We start from the raw sequence: 27314 nt of genomic DNA, 5'->3' as shown, positions 1-27314 counted from the left end.
ATGCCAGCCACCACCAAGCATCTTGATGGGCGCAAAATGTATAACGTATGTTTACTGAATATAGGTGCACGCTCAAGTAGTCAAATGAAACCATGGTCCCACACTAGGACGGTCCTCATGATCACATCATGGCCTCATCATGATCAGTTATGACATCATGATCAGTTATGGCGAACGGTACGGATGTGTTTCTTCAGCCAGTGTATGCAAGACAGTCAAAAAGGGCTGCCGCTGCTTCCAAATAGGCGTGTAATATGCGCAAACTTACATTTCGTTGACTAAAGTTTGTTTTCGGTAAACTACTCTTTACAAAAAAATGTCCCCTAAAAAACCAATCCATCTGCTTACTACTCCGCCGTTTAAAAATAATTTCGGCGTTATAGTGATCTCTTCAGGCAAGAATTTGAGACGTACTTACCTAGGTATTGCAGAAACGAATACAACTGCAGTCATTGACAAAAAACATTTCTGTTCATTTATAAAATTTTATTGCTTTAATATTTTACCTACACGTAAATGTTAATATGTTTATTTACTTTCCATAAGTTAACAATTACAAAACTGGGGCCACAAAGAACACTAGTTGCTGGATTTTTGTGCTGGTTATTCGGAACGCTGAACGGAATACCACGTGCAGTACTTCCATCGCAGAGATATGTTAGGTGAGAAAGCATGTGTTATGAAACGCCACGGTACATTCTCTATGTTTGACAATGAAAGAAAAAACGAGTCCGATAATCCTCTGCAGCTTCAAGCATACCAAGAGGATGGGAAGTTGTCGTCGCAAATTATCCTCGGGCAACAGTCCGGAAAGACCCCAACTCCACCGGGCACGACTTTGAAGGGTGGCCTGGCGGCCACACTTACGCATCTGGAACATCAAGAGAAAAATGTCACTATGGAAAATTATAGGCACCGGAAACTATTGCGCTGATGGAAAGAGGAAACCACTATTTTCAAACCAGTTGCTCTCGCGACAACTGTCTTCAATAAGATTGGGTTTTCTATAAAATCTGACAGTAGCTACAAATAATGAAATGTAGCTACCAAGTTTCTTGCTCCCCCTATAGGCCGAGCTTCTCGCTCCTACCATTCATTCAACGGCTGCAATAATAGATCAGTTAATTAGGCCTTTAGCAGAACAGAGCTATGCGTGCGGCTTGCCATTGCATTTGCTGCAATGTTCTTCACACTCCCTCGCCAAGGTTTATTGGCACATGTCCGCACTGGTATTTTCCTAGAACATTGTGCGACATATTCGCAGCGGCAACGAGAGATTGTGAGGTTTATAGCGCATCGTAACTTGTAAATGTGATAACAATGGTAAATGATGCACGAAAGCCAAAGTGCGCAGTCTATGTGTGTAGAATATTCATATGTGCTAACTTTTCGCGAATTAAGCGTCATTTCGAGGTGTTAGATTTCAAATTTATCTTACATTGCTGTGCTGTCCCACGCAAAAATTAATATAACACAACTTTTTGACGGGGGGATACATTGTACAAAAAATAAATAAATTATTCTCTAGCGGTTTCAACCGCAGTCAGCGTCATTGAATGCGCTTCTTTTTTCGCTCCCTTGGTATGTTCTAATGCCATAGCATTAGGAGCCCCGTGTCGTATTGCGCGGCCAAGAAAATCATCCCGAACCACCCCGACCATGCAGGCCCTCCATGTGGCGCAAGGCGTTAGAGAAGAAAAATGGAATTTCTAAAGTACGACCTAACACCAACCTGCACATATGATAGCGTCGGATTGTGACTTGAATGCACCAGAAAACATATTTCTGTTATGAGGAAATTCAATTAGCAAAGCCCCTGTTCCAGCATTTGTACCATAAAACAGCGGCGCGCCCGGGTAAGTTACTTGCTAAAACACCAGCCAGATGGCGCTCACGTCCTCGGCAGGTCTAACTGGGACTTAACCATGCCCAATGCGTCTTGGACACGCGCGCGCTACGGGGCAACAGCAAACAATTTATAAAGGAATTTAAAACATCCTAGGGCCTTCACATTTTGGTACTAGACGGCTTATAAGGCCCCTGAAAAATGTCTTCCAGGTAATGAATTTGTGTTTGGAAGTGAAGCGGACTTTGAGGGGATGGGTGTAAGCTTGGTCAATTAGCTGGCTTTCACACGTTCTGCGTTTCAGTGAAGCCTACTCACAAAGAAAAATGTAATGCGATGCGAACGGGCCCGATAACGATATCGCGTTCCGCTTTTAAAGGTGAAGCTTAAGTGTCCTCCATTTTTTTTTGTTGCCACTCCTGCACGTCGGGTATATTTACGTAGTTGGGGATATGAACTACGAGTTGCCGCAGGAAATTGCCAGCATAATGGAATGTTACTCACTGAAAAATTGTTAATTTGCGCCCTTCTACCATAACTTGTTCCGTGCCTTCATCGCTTGTGTTCAATATTCATGACGGAATGTCGCAGGCGCGCCCTTTTAGTGGAGCGCCTCTTTTCCAAGTCATAATTATTATAGACCTTGAACGCACTAACAAAATATCTTCAAATATATCACTGTTGACAACCAGTTATGTTGGGCATATTGCTAAGCTACATTCACTGACGGATTAAGGAGAATAAGATTTGGCGGAACTCCAAGTAGAGCAATAGCTTCGCCTGCTACAATTATTGTTCATGTCACCTGAAACGAACACCTGTCATCAAAAGGCTATTGGTGAATGTGAGGAGTAAAGCAGTAGGAAGTCTGAAAAGCAAAGATAGAAGCACAATCTCCTGTAGCTCTTCCAAAGCTGCCGAATCACCGGTTTCTCACTACTTCCTACTGTGATGAAGCCTAAAACGACCAAGCCTGGCCTTGTTTGAGCACTCCATGACATTACAGGGAGTCAGGAAGTTTTGATCGAAAGCCATCAATGACGTTCAGAAATGTCTGAACAACCGCCACCGGGTGAGCCAATATAACGCCAGTAATTCGTTCACATAGCTGATTAATTTCGCATTATTCCGCAAAGGTACCCTGTTAATGAGGTTAGAAAAGCGCGATAAAATTGGGGAACATATTATAATTTTGTAAATGCAATAAAAAAATACTGGTGCAACTCAGCCATGGAAAACAATCTCGCTACCTAGAGGTCGATGCACCACGTTGACTATTTAGATTAGACGTGCTGAATGCGCAAACAAGAGATATTTGAGGTGACAAATTCTGTAATTCAATTACAAAAGAAAAAGACAAGGTCGGACGTCTCACGAAAATTACTGAGAACATTTGCCGCTACCTTATAAGCATAAAACTTCGTGTACAATCGACATCATGAGACCCGGATGCAAGGTAGAGACACGTAAAGCTCGCTGCTCGACACCAGCTTGGTCGACTGGCAGACGTCACCAGTGCAACAAGTGTTGATGTAAGACTTTTGTTTAGCAAACTTTAGACTTCAGCGAAGTTCACGGCAAATTATGCATAAAGAACTTTATCAAAGGGAGCCTGCTACAGTCCTGATTGCGTAAGTTCACTGCACATGTCCGCCACATGGCCCACCGCCTGCATAAATGAACGGCGCGTACTTTGAAGACTGCAGAGAATAGAACCAGATTATCCATATTTTTGCGATGTGTCACGCAACAATTACCTGAAGTTCCAGTACCGTTAATCTCGAGCAAGGTTTGGAGTGGCGTGGAAATTGCCTGTGTCCTTCAATTGTGGAGTGCAAGGACACGCAATGCGCATTTACTCGAAGTGCCGTTGCTTTCCCCCACCACAGTGCGAGTGACCCCTGGCTTTCCCCGGCGCATGAGTCGACACGAGAAATATCATTGTAAAAGTACTGAAAGTACAAGTTTCAAGACAAATATCATTGCTTTCAAACACTCTTTAAGAATATAGACTTCAAAAATTTTTGGAGGGATTCACCGGTCTGAGCGCGCAGCTTGACGCCGCCAACGTCACGCCATCGCCATATCACTTCATCTCCACCGGCGGACTAACCTGCACGACCGATGAAGGGGAGGTCACTCGACTCCTTTCTCGGCACACAGACAAGCCTTTGCCTGCTTTTGTGTTGCAGAATAAGATGCATGTTCTTATAGATGGAGCTCCCACATTAGGTATGCATTTACCAACGGAGCAGATATTCTGTATCACAGGTTCTGGTTTTAAGACACGATTCGGTCATAAATTGATGTTCTGTTAGAAGAACTGTGCAAAGGTTTGAGTGGGGAGTCACTGTGCTCTTGAGATGCCACCGTGTGTTATATTCGGTGCTAAAGTGTGTCGGGCAGAACATGCATTTCTTGTCAACTCCACACTTGGCGCGATCACGGTTATCGATTTCCCAAGAAATAGTGAAGTGATCATGGGTTTTTATATTGTCTGCTTTTGCTGAGAAACCTTCGCGTCTTCCATATACTGGCGCCTTCATTGAGGAGAGACTTTTGACAGCAAGCCCCACAGTTCGTGTTCCTACATATCTGTGGTGTCGACGCTGACCACAATGATGTTTCAGTAGAGGCGATCCCATAGAACTGCGTTAAAATGTACTTTACCACGCGGTGTCTGTTCTGTGAGGTATGGAACACCCATATTGTGGATGGTAAAGTTATTGTGTAAATTGCACGTTCGGCCACCTGTCAAAGTTCACCGCAATTCACCAGCGTAACTTAATGGGCAGCTATTCTCAAAATTATATTTCCAAAGGCTGCATGAATTTCAGCAACCTTTCGGTAGCAACATTGACAGGGTACGGCGCTCTAAAAACACCTTTATTTATGGCCCTCATTCGTAATGATACTGTTGCGCTAAAGCATTGTTTTATTCCAGACAAAAATTCTTCTCTAATGCAGCAAACAGGTTAAGACTACGTTTCTTAAATACGCATGGTAATAAAAGGCCTGAGCTTCACGACATTGCTAGCTGAAAGACGTTGAAATTCAGGGGGCCTTCACAAATATCTTTTTCTAGTGCTGACTATTTAATTAGTACGGTGCACTGCGGAGAAGTTCAGCGGATAGCCAAGAGCGCAATATTCAAAATTCCTTGACATGAGACACTAACACTGTCATAGCGTTCGCAAGTGAAGGCAACGCATTTATTTCAGCCCTCGCGTTGCCATAGTGACGTCATGTCCCTAGAAAGTACAGTAAGTCGGTATCTGTTTTCGCAAAAGTGACACGTCTTTGTTCGCATTCTATAACTTATCAAAGAATGCCCGGGAAGAAGTCCTGATACCACATTTACGAACAAGTGACGCGTTAGATGATACCAGATGCTCCCCTTCTATCAGGTAGAGAACAAAATGAACCTAAACTAGGCTACCGTAAAATTAATCCTCAACATATCACAAAAACTTCAACAAGGAAGAATATTCAAGAGTACCTGGCCCGGCCTTCGGCCGCATCTGTTGTCTTTTGAAAGAAGGACTGGTCGCAAGGGTTATGCGCAGATTGTCGGTGGCTTAATTATGTTACAAAGCTGAACATAAACCCGCCTCCTCGCATTGGCGTTGTCATCGAATGTGTACATTCGGTTTTGCATTTTCCTGTTGTCTTGCTCAGATGAAGCAAGATATTAGCGAATTTTTATGCATTCAGCAGACAAGGACAAACCGACGTTTATAAATCGAGATGGTCCTTGTGATCTTTTTGTCCGAACGCTTGGTTTGCATAATGCCCCTGCTACATTTGTGAGGTTTATGCACATAGTACGCCGCGGGCTGAAATGGGAAATCCGTATCTGTTATTATGATAACGTTGTCATTTAAAAATGGACGTTCGAAGACCACAGTCAACGGTTTTACGTAGTCCGCGCATCCCTTGAGATTACAGTGAGGGACTCGAATAAGCCTCACAAAGGTGACCGCGATACTCTTCGATTTATCATGCATGCATCTTTGGATAATCAAGCTCAAGTACTAGAAATATGTTATATGCAACAGGGTGATTTTTAAAAACACTAAAAACTTAAAAATGGTCACCATGTATGTGGCGCAATGCGCTCATCGTCATCTAAACAACGACTCGTTAAGTTACATTTCACAATGTGAAATGCTAGGTTAGATTTTGGTAATGAGAATTTTGATTTCTTTTAATTGAAAGTCAACCTTCGTTTGCCTCTTCTCCCGCGCTTCTTTCACGGAATGACTCTGCGAGCAGGCTCTTTATATGGATAAAACTTCACCCGATGAAACAGTGCTACACAGAGCATCAATATTCTGATAATCAAGCTAAACATGATCACATAAAGGTACGAGGCTAGCATGCAAGCTTGGCACATTATGATTAAGCTGCTCCATCCTTTTTCAGCATATGCACGTGACTGGCTCATTGTGTATGTAATTATTACATTGTGCATTGAAAATACTGGCACATACGTACATCTAAATCCAACAGACTTCATATCGTATTAGCGCATGATATTCAACGTCTTCAATTATTTTTCTTGGTTTTTCTATGTTAGTCATTAGTACCAGTAGGGGTTATTGGTCACCGATTATACGTCCATTCTTTCCCAATCCTGCAGCATGGCTATGTGCCAATGTGACACAAATAATTTAGAAAGCATAAATGGTTATATGTATTTTTCGTACGTAATATGAACATCTAGCCTCCAATCATCGCTTATGAAGTGTCATACGTCGTCTTCGTGACTTCACTGTGTCAACTTTTCACATTGCATCCGCCTCATCAGGGGCTTGCATGCGTTCCGGCTAATCTTGTATTGCATGACGGTGCAGTACATGGCAGTGCAGTGCTCAACGTTGTGCCCACCGGAGCTTCACGTCATCAAAGAACTCCACGACACACAAGACTAATGTGGCCAGTCTTCTACACGGGTCGGTGCAATCAAGTTTACTTAGTGTTTTGTTTTCTCGGTGGTGCGACGTGTTTCTTACATCCGGTGTAGGTTATCTTGCTACTTTTATTACATGAATCTTTACTGACTTGCCCAGTTTACTATCCTCTTTAGCCAACGGAGGCAAGAAAGATGCGTGAATGACACCAGTAATGCAGCGCTTATCTGCCGTCTGTTCGTTCCCATTTTATAACTGTTACGAAAAGGAGCTACGAACTAAAATTAAAAAAACGACAAAATACATATTTTCTGTGCTACAGCTTTTAGGCAAAATAATTTTACTTTTCAGAAGTGTGGACTAGTCAAGTGTACATTTTAAATCAATGTAATGGGTCAATATTTATGTAATATAATGAATGCATAAATATTTAAACAAATATACAGTCGACTATCTGTACAGCGAACGCGTGTACAGCGAAAATGCCTCTATGACGAACGAATAATTCTGTCCGCGTTCTATTGGAAGCTGTGCTGTGCTCGACTTTTCCAACAAAGACGCCTGCATAACGAATGATATTGTAGGCCGCAGGCAGTTAGTTATAAAGATGTTCGACGGCAATCGTTGTAAATCAATATGGAGTATAAAATAAAAAAAGAGACTGCGATAAATAAAAACTCTAAAAGTAAAGGAAATAGAGCAATGTCAAGAAATATAAGGGAAAACACAGAAACGTAAAAAGGTATTTACGTAATGGTTACTAAATCGCCATGAGTCATATTAAGTCGATTGCAGTACAAACACACGCAGGGGTCGCTGAGGTCAACAGAAGTACCGAGAGGAACTTCAGTCGTATTGATGATGCAACTGCCTGCGAAAGTGACAGAGAGATTCAGTTGTAAGGATAATACAGGGCGGCACACAGTAAATTATTGCCGTGAGAAGACAAATGATTTCAACTCGACTGTTATGATCAGTGCTGGTAAAAACACATTTGATAGTGCTTAACTGAGAATGGCGTGTTTCAGTGAATACTGGGAATGCATTCGATCGCGCGCTTTTCATTCACAGCCAGCACGAAATTGATCGCGATCACTGCGCCCACGAAAAAATAACATTACCAAAATCAGATGTTATTTATGATGTTACGTTCCGGAAGGTACGTGGCCACCTATGTCAGGGCCACAGGGCGGCCGTCAAGGACGTTAACATTTAAAAAAGTGTAAGATTCCTTAAATACTTCAGCCTGAGAGGACGCTTATTATTCGTGAAGTATAATCCAGTCAAGTGATAGGTTTCTTTCATGCAAAATCATATTTTGCCAGGTTCAAAACAACACGGTAATAAATATAATTTTTGTTGTGCATGTGCGATCGAAAATTTCTTCTTTCACAAGTATTTACTCGTTTGGTCTTTATAATTTGGTAAAGACAGCTTCGCTTTAACACACGTGGCAATGGGCTTTCCTGCTTCCAAATAAGCTAGACTTACGTGTGTACTCACTTGTTTCGTATTTTTTTTTCTTGCCTTCCAGTTTGTATCTATACATTTGTACCAAGGTGTGCAGCAATCAACAGTGTTAGTGTGGTCTAAATTCAATGCTTTCTGAGACAAATATTACAAAACAATCAATTCGCATAGGCCCGCATTGTCGATTTAACGTGAGCGCACGTGCGCAACCACTATATTAGCCATTCCCCAATTTGTCGAAGTGCTGTAAAGCTTTGTGAATGATTACAACTCGAGTGGTAAGGTTGGGCGCTGTGTTTACCTAGTCTCGTATAAATGAGGTGCCTGACATTGGCTGAAGCAACACGCCCTACATATCAGCATCAATTCAATCGCTAAAGATTTCAAAGACTACTGTAAGACGTTCTCATGAAATCCAGATTATAAAACGCACATTTTGGACTACGTCGTGTAGAGAAACTCGATACGTAAAGAATATACCGAGCAATTATATTTAGTTACACGTAACAGGCATTCTGATCAGTTGTTTCCTTCTCGCATTTTATTTATGCTAATGGTATGCTGTACCTCAGCTCTGAAAAGCAAAATTTGCACCAACAGCTTCTTCTACAGAGGAAAGTGAGTGAGTGACATAACTTTATTTGAAATCCGGCGATTGGGAGGCCCGGGCCTGGGGCCACCTAGATGGCCACTGGGAGCTTTTGCTCCCGCACGGCATCCATGACTCGCTGGATGGCCCAAAGTTGGTCTTGGAGTGCTGAGCTGAGCAGCGTGGCCGACCACCGCGCCCGCAGATTTTCCGGGGAGACTGCCATTTTTTCTTGATATATTTTGCATCCGACAACATGTGTTGAAGGGTGGCTCTAGCAGACTTGCATAGCTTGCATATATCGCTGGCGTATATCTCGGGGTAGAAAGTCTTTAACTGCACGGGACTCACATAGGTTTCTGTTTGTAATCGCCTCCAAGCAACGGACTCAGTTCTGTTCAGTTTAGTGTGAGGCGGTGGTAATATTCGCCTCTGATTTTGAAAGCTAGATGCGTAATATGTTTAACAGCATTCTTCTGTTGCCTCCTGCTCACAATGACGCTTGGATGTTCTCTTCAGATAACAATTCAATGCGCAATTACAAAAATGAATAAAAAATAAACCAATGAACAGTCTTACCATTTACGAGAGGAACTGGGTTATACCACCTTGCCTGCACTAACATTGCCACTGACAGGAACAATGTCAAAGAAGTAATTTCCGCACTTCGGGACATCGCGAGCATATTGGCTTAAGGCAAGATGGAAGATTTGATCCAATGAAATGTGTCTCGCTGGGCGCAACACTAGGTAATTGCGACAACAAGGTTCATAGAACCCATTTAGTTGTTGCCCTCATGCGCTGCAGGCTAGGTCATACCGTGCAGCGTGAGGTCACAAAAAAAACCTTTGTTTCGACGCGCCCAACCGAGCACATGCGAAAGGAGTTTGCTTTTCCTTCATCCATCTTCCGAAGAATATGCCATTGTTCAGTGCCAAAAAAGTGGATAACAAAGACAACCAGTGCTGCCACCTGGTATCGCCAATTTCTTCTTGATTTTAACAAAACAGAAGCAACACAAGGAGTGCACAATCACCATTTCAACACGCATTGTGTGAATACTTCTAGATAGAAAGAACAAAAAAATATAGGTCATAGACGTAGAGCATTTGTTCAAGTCGCTGAACAAAACCAATATAAGATACATGATACTGAGAAAGGCTTACTAAAATTTAAAATTCGACTCGCCCAAACCCAGTGCTGACCGAGTTCTGTCGACACGCTATGGCAGCCATCCTTTTTGTTGTTTTTCTTTTTGGCAGAAACCGCGAAACTAAGAGAGTATCAAGGGATACTGCCGGCTTTAAAAATGCAGGCCAAATGTTGTGCTACAAGGTGCCAGACTTTATTTTTCCTCTAGGATGAATACAAATGTGAAAGCGGTACGGATACCACTTGACAAATATATGGGTTAGCAAACGTTGCACTTTACACATTAGACGTTATGTTCCATCCCAACGGTATCTTATTTCCTTGATGGGATCCTGTATCTCTTTCACCGAATGCAGATTTGTATATTTCCTTTTTACAGAACCATCTCGCTTAATAAAGAATAGCGAAATATAATTAAGGAGCATTTACACAGGATACTGGGGTGCTGCAGGGAGGCGTACTCAGCTGTACGATTTTTATCATAAAAATGAATTCCTTGCGGTCACCAATACCTCACGGCATGTTTTATTCCGTATATGTAGATGATGTACAGATCGGTTTCAAGTCATGTAACCTCGCAATCTGTGAGCGACTCATCCAAATATATCTTAAGAAAATGTCTAAATGGGCAAGTGAAAATGCCGTTGAAGTTAATCTCAATAAAACCTCCTGTGTTCTATTCACACGGAAGAGAGGATTGGTCGCAGATCCCAAAATAGAGTTAAATCGACAGCGCATACCTGTGAACACAGATCACAAATATTTGGGCATTATTCTGGACAAAAAGCTAACTTTCATTCTACACCTAAATTATCTTAAGCAGAAATGCCTTAAAACAATGAATATTGAATATGAAATGCCTTATGGACGTGTAAAAAGCCTTATACATAGACGCCTAGACTATGGGGCCGTGGTGTGCCAGTCTGCCACTTCAACCGCCTTAACGATGCTTGATCCCCATCTTCTAGGTATCCGCCTGGCGCCCGGTGCCTTCAGGACGAGTCCTGTAGAGAGGCTCTACGTTGAAGCTAACTAGTGGTCGCTTCATCTTCAGAGGTCGTACTCTAGTTTCGTTTACTTTCTGAAAGTTAACGCGAACCGCGACCATCCCTCTTACGTAATCTTAAACGACATGACATCTGCAACGCTGTTTGATAATCGACTTGCAGCTAGAGAATCATTTTCTCTGCGCGTAAGAAAGCTTTGTGAGGAAACGGGAGTTCACATTCTTCAGCAAAACCTTACTGTACCAGCGAAGCCATTGCCGCCGTGGCAGTGGCAGCTCATAGAATGCGATACATCGTTCGTAGAGGTGACAAAGCATGCTCCGGAGGCGCATATAAGAATGTATTTCCTGGAACTACAGTCCATGTATATACTCATGCACAGAATTTTACTCAGATGCTTCAAAGTCACATGCCGGTGTTTCGTATGAAGCCATCGGCCCATCGTTTTCAGAATCCAACGTCCTGCACCCGGAAACAAGCATCTTCACCGCAAAGGCTTACGCAATACTATCTGCTGTTAAAGAAGAAAGGAAATAAAGCTACAAAAAGCCAGTATATTCACAGACTCCCTATCTGTCGTAGCATCTCTGATGTCATTCAAGAACGACAAAAATCCTGTACTCACTGAGCTATATTCACTCCTATGCAAAGTATATACTTATAATTGACACATCAAGTAGGTTGGGTGCGTGGACACAGAGGAATTTAGGGCAACATGCTTGCAGATGAAACTGCCACATACAGTGCAACGAGAGCTGGCAACTCTTCCATAGGTATGCCAGCCACAGACCTAAAGCTATTTTTGTGAAAACAACTTAGAAGACATTGGTAACCGATGTGGGACACTGAGAATTCCAATGAACTTTATTTAGTCAAGCCACGCTTACGAAACTTCCCACCAATAACAACAGTATGGTGAACTCTGTACAGAAACCCTCACAGCGTCGGCGTGGAGTGCACACGCGCCAAATGTGAGGGAGCAAGACGAAAGGGAACGTCTGGTTCTTTCGCAGCATGGGTGTCACGTAGCACAGCCTGCGGGGAGTGCGCACGCGCCAAGTGTGAGGAATCAAGGGTAGAAGGAATGTCTGGCGCGCTATTGGCTGCGGTTGGTGACGTCGTTCTTCTCTCGCAGCGGTGCGTGCAGTGTTGCCAGATTGGGCTATTTATAGCCAAATTGGGCTACCTAAATTTTTGTTCGGCTACGGATTCCAGTGCTACCTTGACTCTCCACAACAAGAGTAGGAAGTTACCTATCAAGAAAGGGGTCAGGCAAGGAGACACAATCTCCCCAATGCTATTCACTGCATGCTTAGAAGAAGTATTCAAACTCTTAGACTGGGAAGGCTTAGGAGTGAGGATCAACGGCGAATATCTCAGCAACATCGGTTGGCAGATGACATTGTCTTATTCAGCAACAATGGGGACGAATTACAACAAACGATTGAGGACCTTAAGCGAGAAAGTGTAAGAGTGGGGTTGAAGATTATTATGCGGAAGATAAAGGCAATGTGCAATAGCCCGGGAAGGAAATAAGAATTTAGGATCGTCAGTCAGCCTCTAGAGTCTGCAAAGGAGTACGTTTATCTAGGTCATTTACTCTAAGGGAACACTGATCATTAGAAGGAAATTTACAGAAGAATAAAATTGGGTTGGAGTGCATACTACCGTCATTACCAAATCCGGGCTGGGAGCTTACCACTGTCGTTAAAAAGAAAAGTGTACAATTAATGCATTCTGCCGGTGCTAACAAATGAAGGGCAGAAACTTGAAGGTTAACACAGAAGCTCGAGAACAAGTTAAGGGTCGCACAAAGAGCGATGGAACAAAAAAAGTTAAGCCTAACGTTAAGAGACAGGAAGAGGGCGGTGTGCATCAGAGAGCAAACGTGATAGCCGATGTTCTGATTGGCATTAGGAGAAAAAAAATGCTCGGCAGGCCATCCATTGCGTAGGATGGATAACCGGTGGACCATTCGAATTACAGAATGGATACCATGCGAAGGGAAGTGCAGTCGAGGACGGCAGAAAACTTGGTGGAATGATGAAGTTGGGAAATTTGCAGGCCCCAGTTGGAATCATCCAGCGCAAGACAGGGTCAATTGGAGATCACAGGGAGATGCCTTTGTCCTGCGGTGTACATAAAGATAGGCTGATGATGATGATGATGAACAGACATTGGCTGAATCGGTTAGCTTGGCGGTCTCGCAGCCCGGAGGTCGGTGGTTCAAATCCGCAGCCCGACGAGCAATTTTATTTTCACGCGACTTGAGAGTGAGAGTTTTTTGCGGTCACACCTAAAACGGCACCGACACGTGTGAGACAATACAAGCTTTGCTTGACAAATGTAAGAATTAATGGTTATTGTGCTACACGCGTTTACCTCTGGTGCTATAAAACGCCAGCCTTAATGAAAGTTGGCGCATGAATTTTCAAAGAAAGAACACCTGGCTACGCAAGACTAATATTGCCAGCAATAATGCAATTGGAGAATACTGAAACAGAACTACGCCTGCAGTTATATCTAGTTCACACACCAAAACTTCAATGCGCGTGTCCGCATTAGTGCTACATGTTCAGATGTTTAAATCGCTGAGATTCGTTAACTGCTGGCTCATAATAATGCAGTCGTAGAAATTAATCATTTAGTAAGCTTAGCTTATGGGAAGCAAAAATCGACTTACCGAATTGACATAGGTTCGCTGCTCTACAACTCGCACTCCTGGGCCCGCCGGTCCAGCGCACATGGCGGCCCGCCGCCGCTCATCGCCCGTGTAACTTCCGCATGATCGCACTGCCACGAATTGTCGAAGTTGCACTGACTTCTTGTAATTTCCGGTAACATCGGCGAAATTGAACATCACTGATATCACCGAGAGCGTTTATCGACGTGGCCAGATGACTTTGCAACACGAACACAGTCGCATAACGTCGGCGGTACAAAGGTATAACGATAATTGCCGCCTTAAACAATCGCCTCATCCGCTGGCTTAAAGACTGCGTCGTCTATCCTGGCTGGCGTAGTCTTTCCGTCTCCTCTGCCATCGAAGCAAAGCGCAGAGGCGACGACTTCTTTTTCTTCGTTCTCTCCTTTTCTATTTCGCTTTTCTTTCTCCCTCACAGCATTTCCCTCACCGCTCCTTGCTGCTTTCGCTTTGCAACACTTTCTAAACGATTCGGCGCGCTTTTTGGGCGCCAAATTTGCATTACAGCATATAAACGTTGCGTCCGCTTGCGGCCGCATATAGGGGACTTAGTCTGCTGCCGCAGACATTGTCACGCATAATACCGCTTGAAAGTCCGTCTATATGCAGTACGTTGCGCTCGAACCAGAATATACCGCATATGTCAAATAAGTTATACGGGGCTTGACTAAGAGTGTACTTTTACAACGGAGCTGCTCAAGCCTCGCTAGGTTGGTCTCGTTGTCGTGCGCAGCATCACCGAGTTGGGAGAGAGTGAGATCAGAGCATGGAAGGAGAGGAGGTGCATAGAGAGAAAGAGATACAGACAGAGAGCCAGAGAAATAAATAAAACAAAATGAACTTTCCTGGCTAGGCGGGATTCGCACCCGGGTACCCACGGTCCGAAGGCGAGCTTCTTAACCACGACGCTATACTCCCACTTTGTTTTCCTATCACGGTATTTATTACATGTATAAAATGTACGTGCGTAAGGTGTTTACATAGCTGCAAAAACAGGCATAGCCGCTACTGCAAGCACAACACCAAGAATACAAACTACAATTATTATTGTATACAGTTCTCTAAAAGGAAGGCAGAAGGATATACTGCACCAACAATGTAAACCAATCTCGTTGGAAGTCTCTTTGATCGTAAAAGCGCTCGGGAAAGGCCTCGTCGTTGACTTGCCGATTTTAGCGTGAGGGTCACCGAAGCGCAGGCCAAACGTCAGCGAAGAGCCGCCGACCCTGAGTTGCGGGTACGCGATGCGGAGGCCACATGTCAAAGTCGTCTAGCCCTCCAGGAACCCGACAAAGGTGTTGAACGCATCGGCAAGCCAGCACCAACTTCCCCGGTACGACGGCCAGGTTTCAACGCGAGTTTCTTCAGAGACAGCTGTAGTGCGTGTGACCGTTTGTGGTTCGAGCAAACGTGGTACTCGTCAGGGCAATGTTTTCGGAGGAACACCGAAGAAACACACGACCAAGCTTCGCTTACTCCCATTTCCTCGACAGAGGAAGGGCTACGAATTTTTTTGTTTATTCTTTATGAAGTCCAAGGTGCAAAAGCAAAACAAAAGTGCAAGGGAGGTGTACGTAGGTTTTGTTAAAGAACTGCTGTTCCTTGACAAAACATAAGTTATGACTAAAGACAAAACCATAAGTTGGTATGCCCTTGTAAGCAGTCGTTGGCAACTGGCTGTGAGCCTTGATTTCTCAGGAAACACGAGCTAGGAGAAAACATGGAAAAAAGTTTAATGAATTTTTAACGAAAAGATAAAGAAATCACACCAGGATAATCATGGACAACAACTCATTTACCCGTTATTCCTGTACATCGCGTCTTTGCCCTTTATTGCTAGGAGTTTAGTACTAAGAAGTAATAGGGTTTTACCATCTGAAAACCAAACAATAGCAAATTACGGGAAATACGTTGTAAAAGGAACTGATTTGTACCAAGATGGGTTCAGTTAAGAGTAAACAATGAGGCAGATACCACGCGCTGCGGTAGTCTAAGTGAAACTGTGTTGAACCTGCAGGACGAAAATGCGCATTTCGTCAATAGCGCAGTGATCTTCGGTGACACAAGTACCTCGCAAACCATCGAGAAAGACGGTGAAGAGAGACCACACATTGATTTATACTGCCAGCAATCAACTAGGCCTTCTTCAGCATTGGTGCGTGTGCACTAATCTTCTACTAATGCGTTTGGCGCCGTTATTCTGCGTGCTTTCTGACTAGTGCAATAAACATTATTGCGTGCAGAATCAAAATGTCACTGTATTAATTTGGAAGCGCAAGCATGATTTATTGTTGTAAGATTCCTTATCTTCCCAATCACGTTCTTCTAAGTATACCATGCACAGCTTACCGTGTATTTGCACGTCAAATTGTCTGCACTGTACCGAACGTGAAAGGAGGGAGCGTTGCTTTGGATCGGAGAGCTGCAATTGTAAAGTCGAGGCACACACGCTTAAGGGAACAGCCAATGTAGCTGAAAAAGAAAAATAAGCTATTGTAGTGCGGTCTCTGCGGACGCATATAGTTAGAAAGAACAAAAAAGAGTGCACCAGTATGTAGCGGTATTATATGAAGGCTTCGGTCACTATGCGCACTTGGTCTTCTTTGTAATAATGAACGAAAATTGAAAGGTATATTGCGCACATTCATTACAAAATAATGCAAAAAAGAAATGGGCCATTCTTTGGTCGGTTCTTTCGCAGGTCACAACTACGTAAATGGGTAGTGTCTTCTTCGTACTTTCGTCGTTGTCTAAAGCGTTGCTCTAGCATGTCCTTTTTTTACACATACAGCAGGCCCAGCAGCGACTTTTCGTTCAGTTCGCGAACAATAATTAATGGCACATTTATTTCTTTAGCATACAAAGAGGTATAGCTAACATTTGTCCGTGCGGTCGCTGCAAGCAGTTTGACTAAAGGACTATTGCAGAAGGCACTAGGCTACAGGTTTCCGCCGAATGCGACCAGTTCATTTAATTTGATCTTAAGTTGAACCCTACCGTGTAATTGCATATCATTAGGGACAGCAAACATGCGAGGTTTGTTTGCATGCCTTTTTTGCACATTTCTGGTGGCGTCGTTGCTATCGGACCTTTCAGAAGAAGCTGTAGGAGTTGAAGAAGTGCGCCTGCACCAAGGTACGTTAAGCTATGCATTCCAGCCGTGTTTTCTTCATGGTAAAGCCAACGGCAGAGCCGATATAACTCAACGTGCATACCCTAATTTATCGTATTTGGTTGATTTCTTTTGTTTTCATATATAGGAATACTTGAAATATGACAACTGCTCACGGCACGCCATTATAGTTAGAACCTTTTAACCAGTGCACATGTTGCGTGTGCGTTTCAACGGGCTTTGTTAACTTCCTTACTCTGCGTAACCGCTGCTAAATATTACGTGCCCCTCGGTACATGGGTGTCAGCACTCCGCCATTGGGAGAAACACAGACAACAGTTTGCTTCAATAGCATGCTAGGATCTCAACCAGAGGTTTTAGTGGCATATCGAAGGAGTGACTTGTCAGCCTTGACCACTTTCGCACAAAAGCTACGCGTTTGAAAACGCGAACGCCTAGCAGACAGCACATAATGAAGCAAAAGCACTCTCACTCATTAGAGACATCCAAGTGTGAGGAAAATTTTGATCTCACCCGCGGATTGAACTCGGACCAACTGCCACCCTTGGGCAGACTGGCTAGTGAACTGACGAGCTCGTGTGAAGGTTGCCCAGCGTAAGCGATTGTTGGTGGTTTTAAACCCGGGCAATGGAAGAACTTTTGTTAACGAAAACAAGAATATAGTTAAGTTGCATCGGTAAATGAGGTTTTGGCGTTTGAGAAATACAATTATTTTCATTACGAGACCAACGAATCAGAAATTTTGGCGTTCTGCTGCTGACGCTGAGGTCGAGGGTTTTCTGTCTGGCACCAGCGGCTGCCTTTCGACAGTTTCGAAGTGGAAAACTTTCGCGTACATAGATTTAGGCGTGCCTAGAAGAACTCCAGCTGGTCAAATAATCAGAAGGCCTCAACTATGGCGACTCTCCTAACGTCGTTGATTTTTGGCGTGTTAAACAGCACTAATTAATCCATCAACCCGCAAAGAGGCCAGACTAGGGCGAACTAGAAAGAGAGACAAAAAAGAATACGCTAGTGGCAACGTCGCCATTTTGTACACACCAGCTCGCAGTGAAGTCAGGGATTTTACATGGCAACCATTAGGGTATGGTAAAATGTTGGATAATCATGGAAACGCATTATTATCTTCACCCAATTTATGCAATCTGTTGGACGAAAGCCTCTCCAAACAATAACCAATTACCCCTGTCTTGCGCCAGATGACCCATTCATATGCCGAAACATTTCCTAATTACATTATACCACCTAGTTCTTACTGTACTCGAGTGCGCTTCCCTTTTGTTGGCCCCAGAAATTTTGTAGATCAAAGAACACCGTTATCTAACTTACGCGTTACATGGTCAGCTCAACTCTATTCCTTTTTGTTACTAAATATAGTTTACCCGCGCCTGTTCTCTGATGCACACTGCTGATCAACTTCCTGTCTCTTAAAGCTACGCGGAACATTTTTGGTTCCATCACTCTTTGCGCGGTCCTTTACTTTTCTGAAGATTCTTTGTGACTTCTAATTTACGGCTCCCTATGTATGCTATTATGGGTGGAATGCATTAATATTACACGTCCCTTTTCAAGGATAGCGGTAGACTGCCAGTCACGACTTGGTAAGCTTCCATATCATGCGCTCCAAACAATTTTTATTCCTATGTCAATTTTATTCTCATTATCACGAAGAACTAACTGTGTTGAAAGGGCTTAACCTGAAAGTTTCAAGAGCATTACCTTTGCCAAATGGTTGAAATATGCGGAAGTTCTTCGGAAAAAGTGAAATCGAAGTAACGACATTTCCGATTTCAGAAAGAAACCGTTGCTCTTTATTGTCCCCTTAACTGAGAACCTTTTCTGAGCAGCAAGTGATGGTTTGCTTTGTACACTTTTTTATATTGCAAATCGCCGTCACCTATTCACTTCATGAGGCTTTCAGCACTTGCGAATAGCTAGAGGAGTTTATTGCTTTCAACAGTGCATTCTGTTTCGCACGCAGCGAAAGCTGAAACTAGTTGACGTCCTGCTTTTTCTCTGAGATCATAAAACAACCTTTTTTTCCGACTACAACAGATTACCCCCGTGTGTGACATGAATATTGTTGTAGTCGTGGCAATGACTACGCTTAGTTACTGCTATGTTTAAACACAGGTATAAAAGGCGGCATCTTACGTGTTGCAGTTCAAGTTTAATCACAATTTCTTTTTATCTGAAATTTCTTTTTTCCGTTGTCGTGTAACCAATGATGAAAACATTATTTTACAGTGACATACATTGTTAAAAGGAACACTCAAATGCAGAGCAGGAGCAAAGTTTTCTCTTAGGCGAGTCTTGTAGAGCTCGGCTTTGCAAGACATACCAATTGCGGTTGAAAATTCTGGCACCTTTGTAGGCATCTGTGTAGTGCACTGACATAGCTTCAGCTGGCCATTGCCACTAAAGCATCAGCGGAGCGGGAGCCTCATATCAGGGTGTAGCTTGCACAATTGACCGCACTGTACAATGGAAAATATTATTTTTCTCTCTAGAAAAACGACATGATGAACAAATTGCCTTCCTGTTGTAGAACTCTGCCACTATGGGAAATATAGAATTGAAGATGGCAAAAGCCTCGCACTTACAAGCCCCTGCGTACGGTTGACCTGCGAATCACTCAATGCGAGTTACGCCAATGTGTTTATTGCTGGGTAAGTATAACTTGTCTTCCTATATCTTGATTCCGTATGATATCTCTGAATCTGAACTTTCTTGACTACTTCCTAGTTCCCTAATTCTTTTTGTCGTTATCGAAAAGGAAAAAAAACTCACAGCATATGCCCATACGGTTTACATGGTGTGCTTTTCATTTGATAATTTAAGCGAAGAGCAAAGGCCTCAATGTAATAGCCATGGACCCTATTCAGAAAAAAATAGTACCTAAATGTTTATTCTCAAAATAGCATAAATGTAAGTGCACGCAAAAGTAACACAAACAAAACATTCGTAAGCTAAGAGCTACGCTGTGAAGTGAGTGTGAATGATCTATGGTATGTCGCTTTAAGGCATGTAGTCCCGATGAAGCAAATGAAGAAACGTCTCATGGAACCTAAGACATATTTAGTGTGATGCCACATGTTCGTTTGGAGTGTGTTCAGGGAGGTCTCAAGTCTCCCGCACTTGATGTTGAAAGTCACGAGATGGCACCACCAGAGCATGGGCTCTTGCACTAGGCACCACTCGCGATGCGCTACGGCACTTTGCATACACCAGGTTTAAGAATCTGCTCTTTAATCGCTAACGCGCCAATGCTAACACATCCCTCCTTCTGCGGCATCCTGGTTGAGCCAGTATCCGTTGGGGAGCCTTTTGGAATTGCACAAAGAGCAAATGTGCAATGCACATGCAATGCTCACAATTGCTTGTCACGCATGAAAAAATGTATCAATGAAAACCTACTCCTACATATTTGCAGATATCAATCAAACAATAAATGAATATTAATTAAAGTGACTGGCTACTTCATTTATAAATGTCACAGGATCAGCAATAGTAATTGGACGTAGCAAAATTAATTTAATACAAACGGATTACTTACCGATTTACTCAATTATGAATAATGCAAACCAACAGTACAATAATTTTCAATTAATAATAATTAAATAAACATCCTACGTTTTAATTACTTGGGCTACCTTAGGACTGGATAAACAAATTGTTTAAGAAATGAAGTAATTCATTCGACGCATCCAGCACTTTAATTATATTGCTTTGACAGGTGCTGTGTAAAATTCACACTGGAATACCTCACGGAAAATCGAAGCCTGTGTGTTAAACAATGTTCGTTTGAGCTACATAAACTAAAAAAAAAATTACGAACAACACCAACTTCAGTGTACGCGCTACCGACGTACAACCAGAACAACTGAGAACAGCAGGAATTAGCGATGGACGGACGGATGTTGGCGGCGGCGCTGCTGTCGTGCGGGCTGGCATCGCAATACCGGACCTTTCCACACTTGCCGCCTCACGGCAATGCATGACGCGTGCCGCCTCTGAGCACACTACAACCTTCTCGTACACTTACTTTTTGCATACTATTTTATATAATCCTAAGAGGTTATTGTGTATACTCAACATCTGATTGTGTGTGGGTGCGTCGTGACTCCAAAGGCTGGATAAACACACTGGATTTTTGTTTTAGAATGAATGAATGAGCTCATTTATTCATTCATTCAGAAAAGGTAGGAGTGATGGCGAGAGAGGAGGGAGATACGAGGGAGAGATATAGGCACCCACTAAATCACACGCGTCAATCCGCTAGCAACACCGGAGTGGGCTAACCTTACTACGTGATCGTGGTTTTCGAGAATGCTTGCACACCAGCGTTCGGGTGCCATGACATCTTGCCAACTAGCTATACTTTCAGTCATAAAGTTTCAGACAACCATTGCTTGTGACTTAATTGCAATTTGAGATGTCCACGCGTGAATATATGTCATGCAGCTTTCAAGCTAAACTTCTTACGTGGTGTATGGCATTCCTGTTGAGTCGCTATGACCTTCTAAAATCAGATTTTGGTGCTCCTTGCCGTATTTGATGATCCCTGTCATGGGGTTCGTTATCAATCCGACGGGCATTTCCAATAGGTATTGCTCTAGAGCTCGGACTTGAACGCATTCCGGCATTTATATATGGTATAACCACTAAATTCCCAAAAATATCCGTTAAGTGTAAGGTACCCTTTTATTATCACATATATTATTTGTAATATATATATTTTACAATACCATGACAAAACGTACATGAACATACCGACAGCTCACACTCTGAAGCCAACATTCTCCTTAACAGTTCTGTGCTTGCGAGCGATGACACAAGTTTGCTGCTCACATAACGGACATACACAAGGCTGCGTGTGAAGTGCTGCTCTCAATGAACAGCTTCTTTTTTGCCTAGTAGTAGGTCCTATTGGATCATAAAAGCACGGGGAGGGGTAAAAGTAGGGCTGTGCAAATATTTGAAATTTCGTATAGCGAATCACGGCCAAAACAGCGAAATATTTATTTCTGCTTGAACATGAGGGATAACGGTTGCTATTACAGTGCCGACAAAGACACGCTGGTGAAAGTGAGGATTGATCCAAATAAACGTGCTGCGGGAGAGCCGTGGTTGTTGAGCGGAGGAACTTGTTCCTGCGCGAACTCAAGAGGCACATAACTTCTGCTTAGTACTGTCCAATCATTCAATAAAAATGACCTGCTGTTAATAAGCTATAGGGAAATATGCTGCCGCAAAGTTAGCCATAGTCGATTATCTTTTTATCAGTATGACCGTGTGTTAATTCCAATACAACATTGTGCCGTGCAGCTGTTTCACATACTACGTGGTGGTACTATGGTGTACTGAGCAAAACACAGAAAACAAGGGGATCTAGTAACTTGTTTAAATGATATGTCACTGTCACTGGGCACAAAACTTCATAAAGCACAATTGCCTGTCATGCCATAGGTCTCCAGTACACCGGATGGCAAATTGCGAATAGTATTGTATTGCATTAATGTATGAAATATTGCAAGACATTGTTTTTACAAGAAGGAAATCACGCTAACCTGATACTTCATTGTGTTTAGAAATGCGTAAATATTCAATATTTGATACAATATTTGAGCTTGTTCTTTCTCGAATATTTGTACTCAGTTCAATAGGTTAAAAAATGTTGTAAACCATGTCTGAAGGAACATGCATTTATCGAAATATTTATTGCATTCTGCTACCCTAAGTACATTCGACGGCGAACGACAGGTTCCCTTGTGGCACCAGTTCTCAAAAGGAAGTGGGTATTATTACATAGTTGTATTTCATAAAAGTGTTTTTTTTTTATATTTTGTGGTGAGATTATGGCGCTCATTATTCGCGATGCCCTAAGCGCTTGAGTTTAGCTACCGTCACCTTCTTTAGACAAGGCTAAACGCAACAAAAATACGAAGGGTCACCGCATCTTAACATCTTGCCGGAAATCTCATGGTAATCTAGAACTGCGTATGAAAAATTCATTTCCGCCTATCAATTTATGGTTCCAAGAAAGACTATGGACGTGTATTTTCTGAACAACCCGACGAGCAGACAACGCCACACGCGTGCCTTCTGCACTGTTAAAATGCGTGCATGTATATTTGCAGACACGCCTCGCTGAAAGCTGACACATGAATATACTGGGAACCTCAAATTTCAGCATTTAGTTGAAGCGTGCAAATGAAACTGTAAAGCTACAGAACTTAGAGTGGTGAACGCGGGCCTGCAGAGCTGGAAAGCGGTTTGAGGGTCTACCTACTAATTTATTAAGCACCAAAATGTCTGAAAGGTCACGCTGTTAAGAAGAAGCTTTATCTCCGGACCAATTTCGATTTCCCCATTCAAGTGGATGTCGACGCAGGAAGGCTATTAGTGCTAGAACTACAAGTGCTAGAATTATTTGGGTGAAATGTATTCTATTTTAGAGAGAAAGCCGGACTATACCGACAAGGGGTAGTATACATTAGATTTAGGGCATCGCAGATTTCTGAAAAAATTACGAAATTAGTAGGGCTAAGAAATGGTTAAGACATCAATCATTAAACTCAATACGCTGCAACATTTTTAAACGAAGAAATTGGATATAGGAATTTACAGCTTATGTGAGAGTGGCATAATGTTTATCATGATTAAAAAAGAAATCTTGGTCATGACGTACCGCTTTATTTCCTAGTCATGTGTAATACATCAGTCTTGTCCGCTTTAGACGGCTCAGTAAGTGCCCTGTGCAAAATTTTGATACTTTTTTGGCGGCTGACATATAGAATTCCAAACTGGATAATTCAATTCTTGGTAATTGTTCACGTTTTCGCCATTTAAGTAAAAAAATGGTGGGCTTAATAAGAAAATTGTGGTCTTCAGCTTATATATTGATGTGCTTCTTTCGATCAAAACAACCGTATCCAAATTCGGTGCATTGCATGCCAAGAAAAACGATTGTCTATTTGCTACCAGTTGCAGAGGTAGGTGTTGCAGGTGTTGGAGAGGACACCATGTATGTGAGGCGTTACGAATCATCGACACTAACTTCAATATTAGTCTGGGAAATATATAATAAAATTTTATTATTTAATTCCGGGACAAATATTTGAAGGTAGTGTTGAATTCACCGGTTAGCTTAAGCTAACCAGTGAATTAAATTTTTGGAGTTTGCACGGAACAAAGTAACACCACCATGTCAATATCATGCGTTGAAATGGACTTGCAGATGCGGTGTGGTGGCGCTAGGCGAGGAGGTTCCAAACCGTTGCAAGATAAGAAAGCCAAGGAGGCCCAAACCTTATCCGGGTTGCTGCCCCAGAATTGTTTGCAGAAGAAAACGTAAAGTCAACTCAAAGGCGGAATGATACGGCTTTACATTTTTGCCACAAATTATCTTCCAATTGCAAAATAAAAAGTGTGAGCAGGGTGTTTTAAAACAGCATTCGCGTATATAGTCAATGTAATTTATCAGCCTACTACTGCAGCAGATAACAAAAAAAAAACGGCAGAAGGTATCTTGGATGATTATCTAAGTCAGTGCGAATAATTTTCGAAAGTTAATGACCCAATTGTGTACTTGTTTTCGAGCAACATTTTATTTCAGTTTTTTCGAATTTATGCGGCCCTGCCGCCGAGCCCCGGTCACTCTTCTCTGCCTTCCCAGAGCTTCATTTGCTGCCATCGCTGTTGGTGTTGCCACCAGAGGAGAGGTTGCCACGTTGTAGGGCAGCGATCACAGCATCCCCTTCAAGTCGGCTGGAACGTTGACGATCTGGCTGGCGATTCCAAACTGGCCATGGTGCATGAAACGTTTCACTGGCATGAACGGGGTCCGAGGCGACACCACGCGCTCGGTAATCTCGCCGGAGGCGGTGGCAGGTACGAGTGCCTCACGGGGTACGACAATCCATTGCTTCAAGAGAGGCGTGAGAGTGTGCCCCAGTTCTGGGGACAACTGCACGTGGTGCACAGCCCAAACGAACAAACGTCCACCTGGGGAAATGCTGGCTCGAGAATCGCCCCATGCGAGGAGACAAACTTTTGTCACTTCGATCGCATCGTCGTTTCCCAGAGCACCTTACATGGGCGCTGACCCAGGAAAATAAGACGATCAGAGCGGCCGGCTTTATTTGTTACAATCTCAAGGACAGGCAATAATGCAATAGAAAACACATGGGAACATAATCACCATGTTGCCTTTTACTTGTTCACTTGTTTGCATTTACCAAGCCAGGCGTATAGTGTCAACCGCGAACAGAAAATGTGCACTCTAAAAACAAAGAGAGTTCCGGGAACTCTCTTTGAGAGAGTATCTGCTTGTCCCATATTTCACTCCCTTTTCAGGAGTAAAACGCCTCCATCTTGGAGAGAGTACAACAACTCCCCCGGACAGAGTATTAGTACTCCTCCTCAACAGAGTGCTAGAACTCCTTCCAGAGTACGAATACTCCACCCCACAAGAGTATTAGTACTCCCTCCAACCGAGTGATTCTACTCCCCCAAACAGAGTGCTTGTACTCCTCCTAATAGAGTGTTTGTACTCCTTCAGACATAGTGCTGGTACTCCTCCCAGTTGTGTGAAAGCACTCGCTATGCAGTGCCATGGTCACATCAGAGGCGATTCACAACACTTACATGTCGGGGATATTTGATTCCTTCATAAGGAGCTCCTGCACTCATGCTTGGTGAATTGGATTTGATGTTTAGTCGCCGAGTCACTCGAGTGAAACATATTTTTCTTCAAAGGTCAACATTTTTATTGAGCAAACAGTCACAAGGCAAACTGAGTAAGATTTCGAAAAACATACAGATACACATAAAATCCGATTACACGGATTTTCATGAACTTTACAACACATCTTGCAATAATACATAAACATTTTCTTTAACATTTGATCGTTAATGCAGTGAAAAATATTTTTTTATTTTCAATTGGCAACATTTAAAAAAGAAAGTACACAAAGTAAAATCAAACAAACAACAAACATGCGGAAACTCGCGAAGTATTGGCACTACGATTGAAGAGAAAGGTGCACCACATTACTGCTCAGAAAACGCATTTCAAGCACTAAACTCGTTTACTTATATACCGTAGGTTATCAGATGAGCTGCTAGGCATGAGGCTGATAAAGTAATTTGCGCAGGAAGTTTTTTTCATGCGCAAATTACTTTCAAGACAGCAGCTCGTTTGATAACATCCTATGAAGCGTATGGATGCTCCTGACAGAGTATACAGTATATTTAGAAATGTGCTGTATATTTTCGTGTAAAGCCGAACCGTCAAGTTTTGGTTATAATATTTCACATAGCTATTCATGCATGGGCTGCACCCCCTTTTTTTTCTAAACGCGCATCTTGCCGTGGTTGTCCAACACTTATCTCCGCTCGGAGTGAAGGCAGTACTGTGGCGTATCATAGCTCCCATTCGGTTGGATCCAAAGCTGGTAGTCTTTTGGCAGAAAGCTCGACTTCACTCTTGGCATCCTCATGCAAGTAATTTCCTGGTGCTGTCGGGATCGTGCCATCGCGCTTTCTCACGGACTGTATTTCGTATACAGCTATTGCCACAGCGCACTGACGCATTTCACAACTGTTGCGGTATTCTTGTTGTCTATTGCATAATGATAATTTTCTTTCTCATAAGACATCACATGATAGTTTGTTCAATTGGTGCAGATGCATCTTCTAATGATCTTATCGGGGAAGTGGGAATTTTTGCTTGTAAAACAATATTTTCCAAATTGCATGGCAACACATTTTGATGCTTTGGAGTACGCTCCTCTGCACCATGTGAAGTCGTGCTGAGCTGGCTCCTTGACACCATTTTCTCCTTGCAGCTGCCTTCTTGAGTTTTATAAAACGGGTGCCTGAAAAACAATGTGCGCGCAAATGAACATCAGGAAATATTGTGAAACCATCTAAAAACAATCAAGGAAAAAGGTCATGGCACTAAGAAGCCTTAGCGCTAAGTATTTGTACTGTAATACAAGTGAAACATGTAAATGACTGTAATAGTCAACTTCAATACCACTTTTAAATTCTTTGACTTAAGGAAAGAAAAAAGAAAACTGGCCGTTAGGACTCAGTCCAGCACCAGTGTTACAAAAATCCGGAAAAATAAAATATTGGTCATCGTTGGCACACTTCGTAAACGCATCCCCTCCTCTAGGGGAGTGAGTAATGGTGGTATTGTCTGCATCTCATTTCTAACGTTATGAATAAATATAATTCCTGAAGAGAATTTAGGCTCTTTGGCTTATCTAAAACAAAGGAAATCAGCCGCCAAAGTAAAGGGAACATAGCTAGTGGAGTTAAATGTATAAAGACTACACTCGGCATACACAAGTGGCCAACAATAATGCAAATATGGTGCTAGAAGAATGACCCGACATGACATGAAAAGGAGGTGAACCACCTTTAAAGAAACCCGTCAAACTTATGAGACCGAATTCTGTAGGCTCTGCTTATGCTGCACTTGAAGTTGTT

General features: G+C 42.8%; 2 long non-coding RNA genes across 2 annotated transcripts; one reads left to right on the top strand and one right to left on the bottom strand.

Moving 5' to 3' along the window:
* Window positions 1–471: 471 nt before the first annotated feature.
* Window positions 472–9928, bottom strand: LOC119452691 (uncharacterized). Its single transcript, XR_005192114.2, has 3 exons — window positions 9398–9928; window positions 7510–7630; window positions 472–871 (listed from the first exon to the last, which is right to left on the bottom strand). It is a non-coding gene; the product is annotated as an uncharacterized LOC119452691 (long non-coding RNA).
* A 6534-nt stretch (window positions 9929–16462) lies between these two features.
* On the top strand, window positions 16463–24268 carry LOC119452690 (uncharacterized). Its single transcript, XR_005192113.2, has 3 exons — window positions 16463–16816; window positions 19363–19483; window positions 24055–24268. It is a non-coding gene; the product is annotated as an uncharacterized LOC119452690 (long non-coding RNA).
* Window positions 24269–27314: the final 3046 nt, after the last annotated feature.

This window comes from Dermacentor silvarum, chromosome 5, assembly GCF_013339745.2.
Source record: "Dermacentor silvarum isolate Dsil-2018 chromosome 5, BIME_Dsil_1.4, whole genome shotgun sequence".
Lineage (NCBI taxonomy): Eukaryota > Metazoa > Arthropoda > Arachnida > Ixodida > Ixodidae > Dermacentor > Dermacentor silvarum.
Note: the sequence above shows the minus strand (reverse complement) of the source record. Positions and strands in the feature narration are given on the sequence as shown.